The sequence below is a fragment of the Echinops telfairi genome, unplaced genomic scaffold (genome assembly GCF_000313985.2).
Source record: "Echinops telfairi isolate 266 unplaced genomic scaffold, ASM31398v2 ScPeMD7_23;HRSCAF=83, whole genome shotgun sequence".
NCBI classification, from domain to species: Eukaryota; Metazoa; Chordata; class Mammalia; order Afrosoricida; family Tenrecidae; genus Echinops; species Echinops telfairi.
Window position 1 is genome coordinate 68797738 of NW_022103920.1, and position 19581 is coordinate 68817318.

Here is a 19581-nt window from a genome sequence, read left to right on the forward strand (position 1 = left end):
ATTTTAATATTATTTTACGTCAACTTGAATTTACATGAAAGTGTAGGAAGTGGAGCCCCATCTTCCATTTACTACTTTGTTCTTTGCAACTGGAGCTCAGGTCACCCCTTAATTATCACAGTTGTCTTAAAGTTATAAATGGTGCATAGGAGGAACTTTTGGAAAGAACATATGTATTTCTAAACAGAGCTATTAAGTGGCTTACCCACGCAGATGTATTTTTTCTACTGAACTTCTCTTAAGGACCCCCTCAGTCCCTCGTATAGCCCTGCAGCATCCCCAAGAGGAAAGGAAAATAGCAAACCTCAAGGGATTGGTCACATCAGCTTCCCTGCTGCAGTAATAACACCAATGAGGAATAGCCCTTATTTTAGGTAAAGTTTATAAACAAAATATGCAGTGAATGTTAATGTTTAGAGATGTACAGCTCTGGAGATTCAATACACACTTTGGAGTCCCAATTTTTTATTTCATATTAGTTAATTGATATTGTATCATTATCATAACAGCACTTAATAAAATAAAATCTTTAATAACTAAGAACAAATTGCAACTCTCAAGAAAATCCTTGAAGGATTCTTATGTTGAGAACACACACTTGGGTATTCTATTAATTCAGTGTTGATATACAAACTTTGGTCTATTAAAAAGTCACCTGCATTTAAAAAAAACAAAGAAAAAGAAAAAAAATATCACTTGTGTGTCGGACTTAAGAATGCTCTAATTCTCAAATGGGCTGGAAAACGGAAAAATACCCTTTTCAACAAATAGTTCCCCAAATAAAGTCATTGTCTCAAATTTCTATCTAAAACCATAAAAAAACACACTGTCATGAGTCAATTCTCACTCATAGCAGCTCATAGTTTCCAAGACTCTCTATCTTTATGTTTCTCCCCTGGAGCAGCTGGTGGGTTTGAACAGTTGACTTTATTGTGAGTACCCAAAGCTTACAAAACATTGTAACCAGGATGCCTGGGCTGTGAATACCGGTAGATCACTGAGGCCTTACAATTTTTAAGTCCTTGTCCTTAAGCACGAGTCCCATCTCTTTGCAATTTTAAAAATCATTATTATGTTTAAAACATATATTAGATATATTTTTCTGATTTGAAGATAAAAATTTGCACACCATTGTTAATTTAGAAAGCAAAAGTCTAGGCAAAAGAAAATAATCTCTAATTTAGCCAATCACAAAGAGCAATTGTCTACATGTTAGCATACTTTCTACATACTTGAGATCAATATCAAATTCGCTGCTGTTACGAGTATTATCAGCTTTCCTTTCACTTTTTATGTCCCCACTCTCTTGTGCTGGTCATCTATTTTCTGTAACAGCTCCTGAGGGTATGAACCAGGTTGCAATTAATGTGTTGATACGAGCTCTGTCTTATAGACCCATTCTGAAAGTCTTATCTCTGCAATATGAACATTTCTGGGTTATGCTTTGCTCATTTTTCTTTGAGATTCGTTGTTTTGGTTTGTTTTTGCTTTAACTTATGTACTTCTGATTGGCATGTAAACTAATATGGGCTCTCTGGGAAGTAAGCTTACATTAAAATTAAACATGCTAAAATTTTGATGTTGAGTGTCATCCAGTTGGTTCCAATCTATAGCCACCCTGTGTACAACAGAGCCAAGATCTGCCTGGTCCCACACCATCCTCACAATTATTCTTGTTGTTGCAGTATAGAGCCCAATTTTGCAGTCACTACGTCAGTCCATCTTGTTCAGGGTTTTACTCTTTTTGGGGATCTCAAATATGGTGCCTTTCTCCAGGGACTGGTCTCTACTGACAACATGTCCAAAGTATGTGAGACGAAGACTTCCATCATTACCTTTAAGGATCATTCTGGCTCAAACTCTTCCAAAACAGACCTGTTTGTTCTTTTTCGCAATCCATGGTACTTTTGATATTCTTTGCCGGCACCGTAATTCAAATGTCCATTTGTCTTCAGTCTTCCTTATTGAAGGCCCAACTTTCACGTGCATGAAGTGATCGAAAATGTCATGCCTTGGATGAGGGGCATCTTAAATCAAGTCACAATCTTGATTTTCAGCACTTTAGAGAGGTCTTGTACAACAGATTTACCTGGTGTAATGTGCTTTAACTTATGTAAAATCATTTTCTCAACACTCTACATTCATTTCTTAATGGATGTTGCAGATACCACCCTTGAATGCATTATTTCTTAGGACATGCATTTGAATAAAAATCATGATGTTGATGTAATTCAAGTTCCTGGAGTCTTTTCTCATTAAGTTTTGTTTACAGGTAGTTTCTGCGGCATCTTTTCTCACCCCAAAGTCACAAAGACTTTGAGTTACAATTCTAATCGTCACGGCCTTGCCTCCATCTGGAGATCGCCTTTACATAGTGTGAAATAACTCCGATGTTAACTTCTTCCCCACCATGAGCCAGATTTTTAATTTACTAAATGGTCCATATTTGCTCCATGGATTTGGGGATCCATGTCCCAAAGTTCTATCAAGGACGCTAATAAACACCCAAGGACATGCCACTCCACGGTAAACCTCACCACGAAGGCATTCAGCTCAACCTCCAGGGGTTAGCAAACCCAGCTCCCAATACTAAGGGCCCAGAGGTAAGCAACCTCGTCCACAAGCCAGCCTCCCGCCCTCCTGCCCAAAGCACTCAGCTTTACTTGCTCAGTTGGCTGAGAATTTCAAAAGTATTTCACACTCTGGCTCCTGCTTCTGCTGCTGCTCCTCTAATGCATGGCACAAGTATCTTCTGGATCAAGGAAGTTCATTGTGCAGGTAGTTCATTTTGCATGTATGTCAGGGGTTCAGAGGACAAGCTGCATTCTTGGCTCTTGCAAATAGTGAAATCAGCTCTTTTGCTCTCATGGGGGCTTGGTTTATACCCTGCAAGATGGTACTGTATATGCTCGAATATAAGCTAACCCGAATATCAGTGGAGGCACCAAATTTTACCACAAAAACTGCATTAAAAATGTGCTGACAAACTTGGGTTATACACAAGAATATACGGTAATCACAATGTATCCAGTTCACAGTTACTAACAGGGAATCCTATCAGTGCCTTCCCCATCATCTGCCCCAGACCTATGCAGGCAAAGTTCGTGTGGTAGTTATAGAATCGTCTGTCAATTTGAGGATTAAGAGTGAAGGCAGGGAGTCTAGCCAGCCAATCATTATATAGTTAATGAGATCCCTGTGTGGGCATGGCCTTCTGAGAATTCTGGGAACTCCTGTATTTCCTCCTTTTTTGGCAGGAGACACTCTCTCTCTCCACTCATTCCCTGAGATACATCCCTGAGGAGAAGTCACATGGACCTACCCTGATGCAGCCAGTGCTCTGAGCTGGAAGAACCACGTGGAGACCCCAACCAGCACTGAGATGCTTACACCACCACTGGATCCACAAGACTTCCCACCCACTAGCCTGTGATCTTCCTGTATTTGGCCTCATTGTATGTGTTTCATGAGTCTGAAGAGGACTTTATAGATTGATATTGGACACATGGGCTAATATCGGACTTATGGTCTTGATCTGGACTGAACTGGGATGTTTTCTCAATATTCAATTGCTCTTGGATGCAGACCTCTTTCTTATACACATATGAGTGTCTCTATGAATTTGTTTCTGTAGTCTACCCAGACTAACACGGGTTGTTTGATGGGAGTTCCAGACACTTTGGCATGAAGAGCCATATCAGATAATCCACTACTTTGTGTGGGTCTAGTGCCCACACTGCTTGTGTGGTTACACATTGGGCTGCCATCTACAAGAGCAGCAAACAGTTAACAGTCTGGGAAGCTCGCAGAGGGCAGGTCTACCCCGTCCCACAGGGTCAATATGACTCGATGACAGTGAGTTTAGCTTTTGTTAGTTTGTTTTGTACTATTCTGTGGAGCTTTCACAAAAACAAGCATTGTGACCAGGTGATCATGGCCCTAGAAGTATTTTCTAGCAACAATAACATTGTGCACATCTGAAAAAAAGATTTTTTAAGTATATAAATCATACATTCATAGTTAAAATTATTTAGAAAATGGAACTTTCTGAGATGACAGTATGAGTGTTTTTAGTGTTGTTTTGTTCAACAATGACTCCCCCCACCCATCTTGCAATTTTTCTCCTTTAGAATTTACTTTGGCAGGATATATACAGTTCCTAGTGTAACAAAGTCCATTTCATTTCATCATCATAGACAACCATTCACTTAGACCCCAAGCTACCAGGAAAAGTATTACATAAATATTTGATTAAAATAATAACTTTCTTGTTCTCAAGAGAGCAAACATAGAATCATAGCACCATTTACAAATCACATTGACTCTGTCCAATAAAACAGAACTATCTATTAAAGCTTGACAAGCTAAAGGCATGCTCAGTACACTTGGAATTTTTTCTCTGCTCTGTCTTATATTTTGGATGTAAATCATCATGTATTCACCTACTATTTAAAAGCCCATAATATGCATGACACTGGACTACTTTATTTTGGGGAATACATCTTTTCCTATAGTTGGTGCTGGCTGAAGAAATTTGCAGTGAATTTGGAGACAAAATTCTACAGATGCAACTGGAATATTGTAACCACTTTTTAGCTAACTAAGGATCAGAGTGCAAACTGCTCACTGCTTATCACAACTATGCTAACTTAAATATATAAAAAAGAATCCAGTGTTTCTTCTTCACTGTGTAAATTTTTCTTTCTATGTAAGGAAAGCAAGACTTCCTTCTCCCTGACTGTCCCACATATTCATCATGTTATTTATTTTTTTAAAGAGCCATAAATAGAACTACTTCTTTCTGCTTAATTTGCTCAGAGGCCTTAAGGTATGTTGGCATCATCTACTAGAGAACTATTGGATCCTTGGTCTTAGTTTCTGAGTAGTGGTGGTGGTAATGGTGTAGTGTGTGTTTGCTGGTGGCTGGTGGGGGGGGGGGGGGGCAGGAGGACAGCCAGAGCGGGGGGGAGGAAGAAAGACACAGGGGTTGTCCTACCCAAGAGGGACCACCTAGATTTACATCCAATGTTGATTAAGCCTCGTGTGGCATGATGTAATGTCTTCATGGTGAAGCTAATAATGGCGTTGGAAAACAGAGGTTCAGATAGCTTCCTGTGAAGAAAAAGAGTAGTAGGGCATCCCCTTAGGACCTGGAAGAGCCAAGCTGTGACTCCTAGCAGACGTCACCCTTTGCTTCTCTTTATTTGTATCCTTTTTTGTTATATTAAAGCTGTTTTCACAGTTAGGGTGTTTCCTGTGACCTATATGAATCATTCCAGATAATTATCTGGCCCAAAGGAGGATTCGGCTGACCTTAGGAAAAGAATTTTATAGCTTACTGCTGGTAGCCTGTGCAGGCAAAGAAAGCACACACACACACACACACACACACACACACACAGAGACAGACACAGATTTGGGGTTGCTTGCTCTGAAATGGACAGAATCACGCAGCATCCTGAGCTTGCAGCTGGTACCCATTGATGTAGCCCCAAGTGGTTAGGGATGAGAGAAAGCCTTCATGGATAGCTGGGTTCTGAACTAAATAGGGAAGGAAAGGTGAAATTTCCATAGGACACAGCTGGCATGTGGACTGGACCTCGTTATCCACCACATAATTTGTCACCAGAGGTGGTAGTCTTAATCTTCTTGGACGGATTTACACAATGGAATAGTTGGCAGGATTCACTAGAGCAGACACTGGCAGCACAATGAAAACCCTTAAAGGAGACAAATAAGACAACTAGTGAAAACATATAAATGAACTTATATTAGTGAAATGTGAACAATGCACCTAAAGAAAGTTGCCTGGGGGACACATCTGACTTCCTCTGGCTTCATAAGGAAAAAGAATCCAATCCACACCAGGTCAAAGCTGATCATTAGAAGACAGAGATTAGATGTGTTTCCACCCTCCATCGGTCTTTTACCCTATCCTGACATCACCCATTCCACCCATGGTACTCTACTTCTCTGTTAGGCTTGATCATCCCTTGAAACGACAACACAGAACTCGCAGACAATACGATGATGGGACTTCATTAGGGAAGTTAGAAGATGACCTCAGTAAGGATCAGAAAACATTAGGGGTACAGTCCTTTGTTCACAGAAGCACCTCTTGCCAGCCAGCAGGCATTTCTCTCTCTCGTCATCAGCCTCTTGGCTGTTGACCTCTATCTTAGTCAGTGTTCCAGAAAGTCCAAATCTCAGTCTCCTGAACTCAGCGTTGCTTCTCTGCTCTGCCTCAAGGTCTAAGCAGTGCTTTCCTGATGGCTCTTCTTGCTAGAGGATCATGGTATTTCCTATTTCTTAGATGTATCATTGAAAGGAATGACAAAACTGACCAATCTCCTGTATTAGAGTTTCACACACCCTACGTGCATGGTCCCACCCAATTATTTGGTGGGAGTTATACAAGCATGAACAGAAGAGCCATATTTAAGCAATTTTACTCCAACACAGTGTTCAATTAAAATGACTCCGTGGACATAGTAAATATAGGGATCATGGGAATGAAGGGGATTGAAAGTGAGGAAGTTCTTACTATACGTCCAACATTGTGCAGAATGCTATCCTCTGTTGATTCCTAATAATACTGTAAGTTAAATTTTATTAATTTTATTTTAGAGATAAGACAAAGTAGTTCAGAGGGATCTTAAGGGATCTTAAGGTAACACAAACTATTTAGAGTCATCTTCTTGGAGGTCTTTGTGATCACTTCTGGAGGGCCATCAATCCGACTATGAAAAGGAAAGCAACTTGGCTTACAAAGGGGCAAATTTTAGAGTGCCTTAAAAGGTGGACCGTAACAATCTTGACTTAATCATAAAAAGGAGCCCTAATAATTTAGAGGAAATACTACATTAAAATCAGGTTTTGTTTTTTTCTTAAGAAAAATATAAACAAATGTTGAATCTATGGGGTGAGAACAAAGAACACTATAGTCGGGGCTCTATGTTAAAATATGTTAATATGTAGACAGTTGGTAATAAGGATTAGATTGAGGATGAAGGAGAGAAAATCATATGCCAAACATAGTTAGAATTAAATAAACTTATGAAAGTATGTTCCCTACTTGCTTGCATAAATATCTTCATTGCTCTGGTCATCTTTTTTTTTTTTAAGTCATAATATTGGGAGCTCTTACAGATATTGTAACATTCCATAGTCCAGTCACCTCAAGCAGTATTGTTCACTTGTTACCACGATCAGTTTCAAAACATTCTCCTTCTTCTTGACACCCTTGATATCCGCTACCCTGTATCCCCTCCTTCCCTTTCACCCCCTGAACCCTTATTATTGTGTGTGTGTGTATATATATCTTACACTATCTAATGTGTCTATCCACCAATAATTCTGTTATTCACTCCCCGCAAAGTGGAGTTATATAGTCATCACTGCTATCAGCTCCCCCTTTCCTGCAACCCCTCTCCCCCTCTCTTCCCATAAGCTCAGTAATCCCATTACTTTTTCGGGGGGGGGGCAATGGAATACTACGCATCCCTAAAAAACAATGATGGAAATATTAAACATCTCATTGTGTGGAAAGGGTTGGAGGATATTATGCTGAGTGATGTTAGCCAAACACAAAAGGTCAAGTACAACATGGGTCCACTGACTTAAGCACAAGGGAAAGTGCACATAACAGGCAATTCCCAGTCTGAAGACCTGATACTCTGGCCCTCAGAGGGGTGAGGGGAAGAAAAATGATGGCAATGGGGAACCAGGGCATTAATCGACCCACAGGGATGGTATTGTTTATGTCTCCTCAGGAAAGGGAGACAGAGAGTAGAGCTCATTCCGGGTGCCACTCCTTGAGGGTGTTGTTCCTGCTTGGAGCAGCTCGTTCTCAGGAAGGATTGCAGGGCCAGGCTCAGCTCCAGACAGAACATCCCCTACCTAGATGACAGTGCTATTGAGGACCGCCCTATAGATACAGTATGGGGAGAGTGGTCAGTCTGACCTGCCTATGTGGAGGCAAACCAAGAGGAGAGAGCAACAGACCAGGGATGAGAGTGAAGCCTCAAAGTCCCCGAGGAATCCCAATTGTAGACTATTGAGTTGGAGGCAGGACTTGGCACCTCATCTGAACTGGGTCAGGGCTACTCACAAGGGGGCCACAGTGAAAGTCTTAAAGATGTAAAGGGAGTTGGGAGGAGTGGGCACTTGACCGCTGCAGTCATTTTGATGACAAAGTGGGTGTTCCTCGAGTATTGGACCATGGAAGGATAAAAACCCAATCTGTATCCCTCCTTCTATCACTGGTGCTGGCACGAGAGCAGTTGAGGAGGAGCTGGATTCTTGCCAGTGGAGACACCCATTTCTATCCAAGTAATTAGAGGGTTGTACCCATGATTTCTTAGAATAACAGTGTCATACAGCAGGGAGGAATGTTCCAAACAACTCCTTCTGTAATATCTAGCAGGTGCTCACGCAGCTTATGTGAGGACTTCCAGCTGCGGTGCCCATCCTGTAGCAGGCCAGCTCTCATGGTCTGGATGCTCTTACAGTCATCATATAACTCTAGCTCCTACGGTCCTTCCCCTAAATTCTGTACACCAATTCTAATTGTTCTTCTATGCAAATATTTGCAGAATGCAATAGTGTATTTTGTATTGTAATTCAACATCTCTAAGCAGATTATTACTGGGGAAGAAGTGTAGAAACAGAACTAAAACAATCCAAGTTCTAGTCCATGGTCTGGCTCCACCTGCATCAAAAGCAAGTTACAGATCTTCCTCATCTGAGAATTTAGAGGTTGGACCTCTCAATTATTAATCCATTTACTATTTCTCTAATTTTCGCAAAAGATTGATATTTCCCGATCCCAGATGACATAAGAATATTTAGTGTTTCATGTAGAGGTAAAGAAAATATAAACTCTAAGTAACAGATAAGAAATGGAATAGGTTAAATTTTACATGTTACCTTAAAGGTGGAGATTGTAATCCAATCTAATGCTTCTCCATCCATCAGCCACTTTGTCCTGTCTAACACACAGCACGAAGACACTCATGCACTAACATGGAGACAATGTAGGACAGGGTAAAATGGCCCCGGTGGGTTTCCAAGACTGCAAATATTGATGACAGTAGAAATATTCCTCTTTCTCTTGTGGAGGGGCTAGCGATTTTGAACTGCTGACCTTCTGGTAACCAGGCCAACACATAACTCACCAAACCACCAGGACTCCTTATGACAAAATCAATAGTATGATTAAAAGAGAGAAAACTAGTGGTTGGGACATAAATTACCTGCCCTGTTTTTCTGGAAACTAAGGTTTTCCAGAACATAGGAAATTCAGTGCTAAAACTGGGTGATCCACAAAAACAGATATGGTCACATTGCCAAGGCACATAGTAACTTAAACTTCATCTAAGTTTCAGTTATGCAATGGCCTGTATTCAATGGCCAACAATGTAGTACGCTTGATAGGATAAGGAATTCATCATTATTCATACCTAATGCAATTATAGATCCAGGCAACAAGTGGTTAATAAAATTATTGGGGTAAAAGTTTAATGGAATATTTAATAATGGATGGGTCAGGCTAATAATACTGCAATCACTAACAGTGGTATGAGATATTATGTGTCACCTGACATATCTTTTGTTTGTTTGTTGTTGGTTTCTTGCCAAAAATATTGAGTGTAGTTAAAATCAAGCCTCAAGAACTAAGGATGAGTAGGTCTTGGAAGAATGGGTACAGAATAACATGCTAAATGCCACAAAGAATTAAACGAGTCAAAAGTGGAGACTATTTTATAAAACATGTGATTTGTTTCTTCCACAACAACAACAAAAATCAAGGGAGAAAAAAGAAGAGGAAAGGGCGAATTGATAGACTTAGATATACACCTAATAAAAATACAGTGATTAAAATTTATTGTATCCTGATTAAGAGACAAGTGGAGAAAAATGAGCACAGACTCGGCATTTAATAACATTAAGATAGTATAACTTATTTTATGTGCACAATAATTCACTTCTATTCTAACTTATATTATCATGAAAGACATAGGTGAAATCTCTTTTCCAGTAGAGGAAAATACTGGAGTATTAATATTTATGGATATAAAAATAGTGTGAGGTTTCCTTTAAAATATTTACTCCTTCATACCACTTTTTTTGATGCCTGAAATTTTCCAGGTATTAGAAAGACATTACTTAATCCAATAGCAGAATCGTTATATGAGATAAGAGAAAAGAAATATGAAAACGCCATCTCAGGAGACCTGGTCTACGACCTCAGACTGACAGCATTGCCATTGGCAATAGGGAAATGGATAATCAAAAGCTAAGGTTGCAAGTGCAGTCAGTCATTCACAGGTAAGTCTCACTTATGCTCAAGGAAGTCAAGTGTGTGTGTACTTACATATATATGTATTTTCAATTTGGAAAGCAGACGCCAAAATACTGACAATTAGTCTCTCATGAAATTTGAATTGATTTTTCTTTTCCTCTACACTTCTGTATCTAACCACATCTCAATAGGAATGATGCATCAGAGCATCAATAACAAATGTATGCAAAAATATCATGTGCATTATCATTGTTAAAAATACTATAATTTCTAATGACTACATAAAATTCACTTTAACAAAAATACATATGTTAAGATTAGGATCAAGTATGAGAGAAAATAATCTCTTTGAAGAAACAGATCCAAGGGACAATACAGGGATCAGGCTAGACCACCCAGCTACACCTTTCACCACTGGCTACCGAATGACTGAGGGTTTCTATTGATACTTTATACATAATTACTGACACTTAGTTCAAAATCATCCACAAAGTAGGGCAGTGAAGCTGGTTAATTTCCTTATCTCGGGAGAATATGATAAATTGTTCTCTGTATACAAATCACAAATGTCTCCCAATGAATTAGTAAAACTTAAGAGAATGGATGCATTTGAATTATGGTGTCGGTGAGGACAACTACCAGAAGGACAAACACATTTGTCTTGGTAGAAGGACAACCAACATGCTCCTTAGAATTACGGATGGCAAGACTGTTCCTGTGCTTTGCGTAAGTCATCAGAAGTAACCTTCCCTGAAGAAGGACATCATGCTTGGTAAAGTGCAGGCTCAGTGAACAAGAGGAAGAGCATCCAATGAAATGGGTTGACGCATTGGCTGCCAAAATGGATCCAAACATGGTAATAATTGTAAGCATGGTGGTGTTTCGTTCTCTTTACATATGGGGTCGCTGTGAGCCAGAATCAACTGGACGACTCAACAAGAAGTCTCCTGGAGCATCCTGGAGAAGACGTCTTCATGGCCAGTGTCTGCAGGCGCGAAGACCTGCATGGGTTTCGGGTCCCGCTGAATATGCTTTGCGGCATCTGCTCTGACTTCATGTAAACAATTCTCTCAGTGAGTCTACCTCTCCATTCAGCGCCTGGCCAGGCTGAATGCAGTTGCAGTTTGATCCTTCCTGAGCGTTGATTTTCCTAAAGTGGAAGGGTAAGTGAACCATTTCCTTCTACCTGAGGACAATGCTCTTGCAGCCGCCTTCTTGGCTATTTTAGCATCCTGCCTTTTTCTTGGTCAGTAAAGGAGGCATATTTCCATGTGTTCTCAATTTTCAGCCAGTTATTTTACTTTCTTTTTTTAAAGACACTGACTTAATTTTGTTGGGAAGCTATATCCCCAATACATAACATGGTGCAGAGAACTTATTAGATCTTTGGTAAGTGTTGAATGGATACATGTATGAATAAATTCATTCTTATCCACTCACTACATAAAAACATCTTAGGAATACGTATGATTTAATATTCTGGGATCTCTTAAAACCTTACTAATCTAACTTGAGAAATCATTATTAAACATCTGAAAGCACACATTGCCTGTTGACTTATTAGTTACTTGGGCAATTTAAGCTATTAATGGCCCACACAAGCATAAAAATAAAATTAGTACAAATTGTTACTCCTGATCAAAAGAATGGGCACAAATGTTTTTTAATCAATGAACCTACTGTTAGCCTACTGCACAATTCATAGAGAGGGAAGCTAAAATGGTTTTGAGTTTTTTTTCAGCCAGGCTGTTGGTCTTGAGCTCATACATTCTCATCCTCTCATTGGGATATTTGTGGGTTGGCTGCCTGAAGGGGCCTAGCCAAGGTGTAATCTGCAGGTGCAGGGAACCAAAGCTGTCTGACTGCGATAAATGCTAACAGGGTGAGCCTGAGCTCTCTGGGAATATGTGCCAATGAAGCACTTCAGCTCACCTCAGGCTTTTGTAATTCATCATTGCTCTAGAGTGTAAAATATTATTATGGACTTAAAAAGAAAGATGTTATTTTCTAGAGCAGTTTTAGCTTTATAGAGAAATTGTGCAGTGGATTCAAGGTTCCTATATATCCATCTCCCCACTGATCACTAGTCTTTCGATTAGGAACAACTTGAAGGCCTAGAGTAGACTTATGGTAACTTGGGAACTGGTGGCAGGAGCTCAGGTAGCTTAGTGGTTCTGTGGTGGGCTGTTGACCACGGCATCAGCCAGAGGAAACCACAGCATCAGCTGCTCTGCCAGAGAGGAGGAGGCTTTCTATTCTGGACAGAGTGAGAGTCTCATAAGCCTGCGGGGGCAGTTCTAGTCTGTCCTGTAGGGTCGCTGTGAGTCGGAATCATTCAGTAGCAGTGAGATGGGTTTGGAAAGTTGGGTGAACTGATACTGATACCTTACTGTTTAGGTAAAGGTTCACTCTTCATGTTGGATAGCTGTATGGGTTTTGACAAAGGCACAGTTTGTGTCCACCTTTACAGTATTGTACAGAATAGTTTCACGGTCTTAAATTTTTTTTTCTGTTTTTGCTGAACCAGATTCCACTCTGCTTGGTTTTTGTACTAGCGGTGCAGTGGCTAGCATGCTTGCGGGCTCAACCAAAAGTTTGTGGCTTGAACCCACCAGCCACTCCGCGGAAGACAGATGGGCTAGTCTGCTGCTGCAGTCACAGCTTCGGAAAGCCCTCAGGGGCAGCTCCATCCAGTCCTGTAAGACAGCTAACTGGATGTAAGCATAACTGGATGACAGGTGACAGCTTCGTTGGGCACAGATGTACCCAAATGAACTCATTTGTTTATTGAAATGCTGGCCATTCTACATATCCAACCCAAACAAACCCGCCATTGTCAAAAGCTGCTATAAAGCATTTGGGTACAAGTTTTTATGTGCACATGTTTTCATCACATCTAAGTAAATAATGAGGAACATGACTCTTGGGCCATGTGGTAGACCTTTGTTCAGCTTAATAAGAAACTGCCAGGATGTCTTCAAGTTGACTGTATCACGGTACAGTCTCATCAGCAATGAAGGACAGTGCTGGTTGCTTCATGTCTTCTCCTTCCACTTTGGGTGCAGGGTGCAAGTCTTTTATAAGATATGTGTTTGGCAAATATTTTCTCCTAATCTGTAGCTTGCTTTTTCATGTTCTTTACAGTTTTTCACAAAGCAGAAGTTTTTAATTTGAAAGACGTCAAGCACGTTTTGTTTTTCACGAACTGTGCTTTTGGTGTAGGATCTAAGAGTGTTTGCCTAGGTTTGCTTTACTCCTGTGGATTTCTCTCCATCTCCGCTCACTCTTTTTTACTTCTTTCAATGTTACGTTAACTACTTATCGTTCTTTTTGAAGCTCATTTTCAGCTAGAATTTCTATCGTTCTATGTAACACAGAAAAATGTATTCTGTAGAAGAAATTGCTAAAACTGAAATTTAAAATGTCTGAGTAAGATTCAATTAAAACAGCAGGCATGACATATAGTTCTTTGCTGTTATTATATTTTTAACTTTTGATCTATTCACAGCATTGTACATGTTTGCACTTGGCTATGAATCTAAAGGTTGGTGATTCAAATGCCCTCCCACAAGTGGCATCTCAAAGAAAGACCTGTGGATTTGCTTCTGTGAAGATTGCAGTCGACAAAACACCGTGCAGCAGTTCTACCTCATAATACATGGAGTCACCTCGAGTCAGAATGGACTTGATATCAACGGATTTTTGTTCGTTTATTTTTTAACATATACATATTATACTGTATAATATATACTGTATACATAAACATTATTTTATAGCATGTATCATTTTCTAAAACTTTGTCTAATTTCTCTATAATGAGTCATGATCAGTAAGAAACAGAGCAATTTTTACCTTTAACTTGAGCCAAACTTTCACTGAACATTTTTGAAAAGATACTAATGAGCTTCCTGCTTCAAACTTTGCAGCTTGTTTTCTTGACATTAGACAAATTAAAGCTTAAAAATAAGCAAAATGCACAGAAGTCACAAGAAAGTGTCAAAGATCAGTTAATATTTATGATAACAGCAAAAGTAACTGTCATGATTAAATGAAATCTAAACAGATCTAAAGGCAGTGGATGCTCATAACTGACTCTATGGAAACACAGCTCTATACAGAGTTTACTTTCCTGAAATCGGAGGAAGGTGACTACAAGAATAAAACAACCTTTTTTCTAGACACCAGAAAAAATTCAATAAGTAAAAGAATTTCCTGTTTTGCTTGCTGCCATTGAGTCAATTCCAGCTCACAGCAATCCTACAGGGCAGGGTAGAATGGGCCCTGAGGGTTTCTGAGATTGTAATTTTAAAAATAGGAGCAGAACGCCTCTTCTTTCTCCAGCAAGGCAGCTGATGGTTTGCAACTGCTGACCTTGCAGTTAGCAGCCCAACTTGCAACTCACGACGCCACCATGGTTAATAAACTCAAACAAACAGGCATCAATAACAAAAAAATGGAAACAATAAAATTGTTTTGGGCATCTATTTAACTTTTACTATACACAACAGTATCCAAAATATTGCGCTTACAAAAATAAATCTATAAAACATTAATTTCTTTGCTTTTGCTTCTTCAGCTTTATTTCCTCTCTGTGGTTTTGTTCATTTGTTTTTGGAGAAGGATGGCCTCAGGCACTAATTCAATTAACTAATTTTCAGCTGTCATAAACTAAGATGTGAAAATATTGGCATATTTGAAAAACAACCTTAACTACACATTATATTTTTTTGTGGTTCCCAAGATATTAGAAATTCCCTATCCTGTGCAAAACAGAAAGTCACATGTGGAGAAAGGAGAAAAGCATTTGGACCAACCTGACTTCTATAAGGGTCTTTCCGCCGTGTGACTCTAAAGTGCAGTAAAGTCGGCCTCTGTTTCAAACATGCTCACATAGCTCTCAAAACATTTGCATTTTAACTGTCATAATTTTGCTGACAAAAAAGGGAATCCATATTAGACAGGTGGTGAAAGAGCTGTAAAGGATTCAGAGGTGGTAATAGTGTTAATGAACAGTTTAATTTAGAAGAAAAATGCTGTGTGGGAGAAGAGGAGAACAAGAAGCTCAGCAGAAGAATGATGGTGGAGGGCACGGGAGGTCAGGGCTGAGCTCAATGTGCACCTCCTCCTACTCAAGAGAAATAAGGGAGAGAAAACGTGTTCTCAGGATTATAGCCTCTCCTCTGGATCTTACTAAACGAATCTTATTAAATACTTTATATATAAATGGTAATGAGGCAAGAAAACATCAATGCAGAGAAATACATGGAATATTAAAATATATGAGGCATATATTTCAATTAACTTGGTAGTCAGATTTTAAAAACATGTTAACACAAATTGCCAACAAGGTCATAATTAAGCTTTCAAATTATCAAAATAAGCACCTTGTTTAGGTAAGACGGGGTTAGACAAGCAAACTGAAATGAAACTCCTGCTATAAGGAAGAACATTTTTCATGAGTTTTGTTTTCAAGGAAAAATATTTGTGGTTCTTACAGGCGATTGAGATTGACTTTAAAATGAGACACTTCAGAACTACTTCACCTATGTTTTAATATAGTTGAATAAATACCACAAAAGTTCAAACTGGGATAATGTTTTCAGCAGCAAACAACCCATATAATTGCTGAATTCAACCACCGTTCAACATATTAGGATCAAATCCTCTGCATCCACATCAAAACCTTGTCTCATCACTTAAGCGTCACAGACACACACAATTGTCAATGCAAACAGAACAAATGGTGTTGAACTGAATCTTATAATTTAAAGAAAATGATATTAAAATTATTCTGCAAGAAAAAAATAATAGTTTTGTCTACTTATTTTTAAATTGAAGGAAACATGTGCTATGTTTTAGTCTTTCAGCAATGATATTTCACTAAATACGGAGTATTTGGAGTGTGTGGTTAAAATCAGCAGTGCATAAAAAATAGTCTTCTGTGTGGTTCTTCACAAATACAGTAGCACTTAATCAACCATTTGTCAGGTGAAATTTATTTTATGTAACTATGAAAGATTTTAAATCTGAATGAAAGCATTCATTTATATATTAAGAATTCTATTATCTAAATTATCTTCAATATAGAAAAATTTCATCTGCCTAGACTCTTTTGAATAAATACAGCAGCCAAGAGCTGAGCAATTAAATGCATTCAGAAAATGATAACTTTTATTTTCAAGAAGTGCCAGAGAGACTAACAGCTTTAATTATAGAAGTGGGAAAACCAAATCTAAAGTTTATGTGGAATAGTTCAAGTAATACTGAACAAGAAGAACAAAGGAAGAGGTGCCACACGTCCTGATTTTAAAGCATATTATACAACTACAGTAATCCAAACAGCCTGGTACTATAATGGCAATAGACACACAGGCTAACAGAATAGAATTGAGTCCAGAAATAAATTCACCCGTCTCTGGTCAACTTCTTTTTGACTGGGTGGTAAGCTCAGCCAATGGAAAACAACAGTTCTTCAGTAAATGGTTGGACAATAAGATTTCCACTTACAGAAAAATGAAACAAGATCCATGCCTCACATCACGTAAAAGGCAGATCCAAATGGATTAGACTGAGGAGTTAAATGTGCAAACCTTAGCATATGTGTATATGTATACACATACACACACACACACACACACACACACACACACACACACACACACACACGGAGAGAGACAGAGACAGAGATACAGAGAAATGCAGGGGCAAAGGTATTAGGCCTAACTTTTAATAATGTGCTATTTAATGTAGTGAAAAAGCACAAACAGAATAAGACAAAGTAAGCAAATTGGATCCCATAAAAATTTAAAAAACATTTTCACAAATGCAAATTACTGAAAAATAAAATGATAAGCTGCTTACTGGAAGAACATCTTCTAGAACCACAGAGCCAAAAAGAACCTCATAACCAAAATAAACGTAGTATTTTGACAACAACAAAAAGACAAATAACCCACTCATAAAATATGCAACAGACTTGAATAGACATTTCATCAAAGAGGACATTCAATTGGCCACCAAATCCATGGAAAGAGGTTCAACCTAATTAGCTATCAGAGAGGTGCAAATCACTATTTTCTTTCCATTAGGATGGCTAAGATAAAAAGTCAAAGTAAAATAAGCAGAAAATAATACATGTTGACAAAGATGTAGGGAAATTGGAACTCTTATCCCCCGCTGGAGAAAGGCAAAATGATCCAGCTGTTGTCGGAAACGGTGTGGCAGCTCCTCAGAACCCTTCCATATAAAAATAGACCTGCCATTTGACCCGGCAATTCCTCTCCTAGGTCTGTACTCAAAATAACTGACAGGAGAGACTCATACAGACACGTGTACACTACTGTTCAGTTCAATTCTATTCACAATATCCAAAAGCTAGATACAATCGAAATGTCTATCAGTAGATGAATGGGTAAACAAAGTACGTGTATGTGTATAATTACTTGGCCAGTAGAAAAAAAGAAGTCTTGGTAAAGGCTTCTACTCAATGAATTAAGTCAGTCATAAATGGGTAAAAATATGACCTCTGTGGAAAACAGCACAAAGGCTGCATCTGACCTTTGGATACACAAGGGAAGAGAATCCATCTCCACACCAGCTCAAAGCGTACTGTAATTAGACAGAAGTCAGGCACATCTCCACTTTGCGTCTTTCTTGACTCTGTTCTGACACAAAGCATTCCTCCCACTTTTCCCTGCAGGGTTGAATAATTTGTTGCAATGGCCACACAGAACTCACAGACAATTCTCATAGTTATGAGGGTTTATTAGGAAGTTAACAGTTGCCACAAATCAAGATCAGTAAACAGTAAGCATACACTCATTGCTCCATAGTAGCACCTCTCCGCAGCCAGCAGCAAGTCTCTGATCCTTGGTTTCTCAGCCACGGGGTCCCTTGGCTTCTACTTCTGGTGGCCAGGAAGCCCACATGGTGCTCCGTCTCACAGTTCCATAGTCTCAGCACTGCTTCTCTGCTCTGTCTCAGTCTCCTGGCTTCAGCCTCTGGTCTGTGTGAGTCCTTTGTTCTGTGTCGTGGCCTTCATGCCTCTAGTCTTGGCGTCCTCCACTTTAGGCAGAGGAATCTCAAACATGCCTGCTAGTGACTCTTCTTCCTTGATGGTCCTGGGAACTCTGCAGAAGAATGTCCCTGAGGTGTGGTTTAGGCCATTCAACAGACCATACCCCCAAGGAAGCAAAGAATAACGGTTCGATTCCCACCCTCTTGTAAAGTGGAGAGTCCAGATACAGTCACCCTAATCCCTTCCATGACCATAATGGAAAATGCCCTCGGAAATGGGATTATGAATGGGCCTAGATGCTAGAATTTACAATGCATCCCAAAAGGGATTATGGCTGGAAGGGCCATATGAATTGACTACATCTCAACCTCATTTATATAAAAAGAAAAGATAATTGCATAAACATCAAAGCCCATTAGTAGTTACAAGGACAGGAGAGAGGGGAGAGAAGGTTTGCTAACAGTGATAGAAAAACTCCCTTGAGTAAAGCAGTTACACTGCCACTTATTTAACTTACTGTCAGTAAGTTGCACACCTGTAAAAAGTTGAACTGGCAAAAGGTGTACAGTAAATATATAAGGAGGTTTCAACATGTTTGTGGAAAAATTAAATTAAAAGATAGTAGAAAATTTAGAAGTTCTTTCATATTTAAAAAAAAATAGTAGCTGCTGTGGTAACTTATGTACAACCAAACACCTCATGGGATTTTGTTCCTTGGTTTGGAAATTTAAAGTGACAGTTTCATGACAGGTTCCAGTTCATTGGCTTAATAACGTGTGTAGCAACTCTATTCTATCTCTGTGCCATTGTATGGTTCTCAGGGTGGTAAAAGTGCACAGTGGCCATCAAGCATGGTACTTGGTCTCTATTTGCCTAGAGGATCTGAGGAAGTAGGTGAATCAGGGAGAGAAAGAAGATGTGGAATGGGTGGCTAACTGCCTACGTGAGCAACTGCCTCCTTTGCCAAGAGGCCTCAAGAACTGGATACTTCCAAGATACTTAGAGAACATTTTGATTCAAAAGTCTAGAAAAGAATCCAATCAAAAGGCGGAAATATGAAACAGAATTTCAAATTCTCTTGGACTCCAGACTCTTTGAACCAAGGAAGCTAGATGAGCCTCTGAAACTATTGGCCTGAGATAATATTTAAAACCTAACAAAAAAATACCCCAGAAGTGTTATTAAAACCAAACAATAGTTCAGCTGAACTTACACACACACACACACACACACACACACAGATTGCTTTGAGCATTGTACT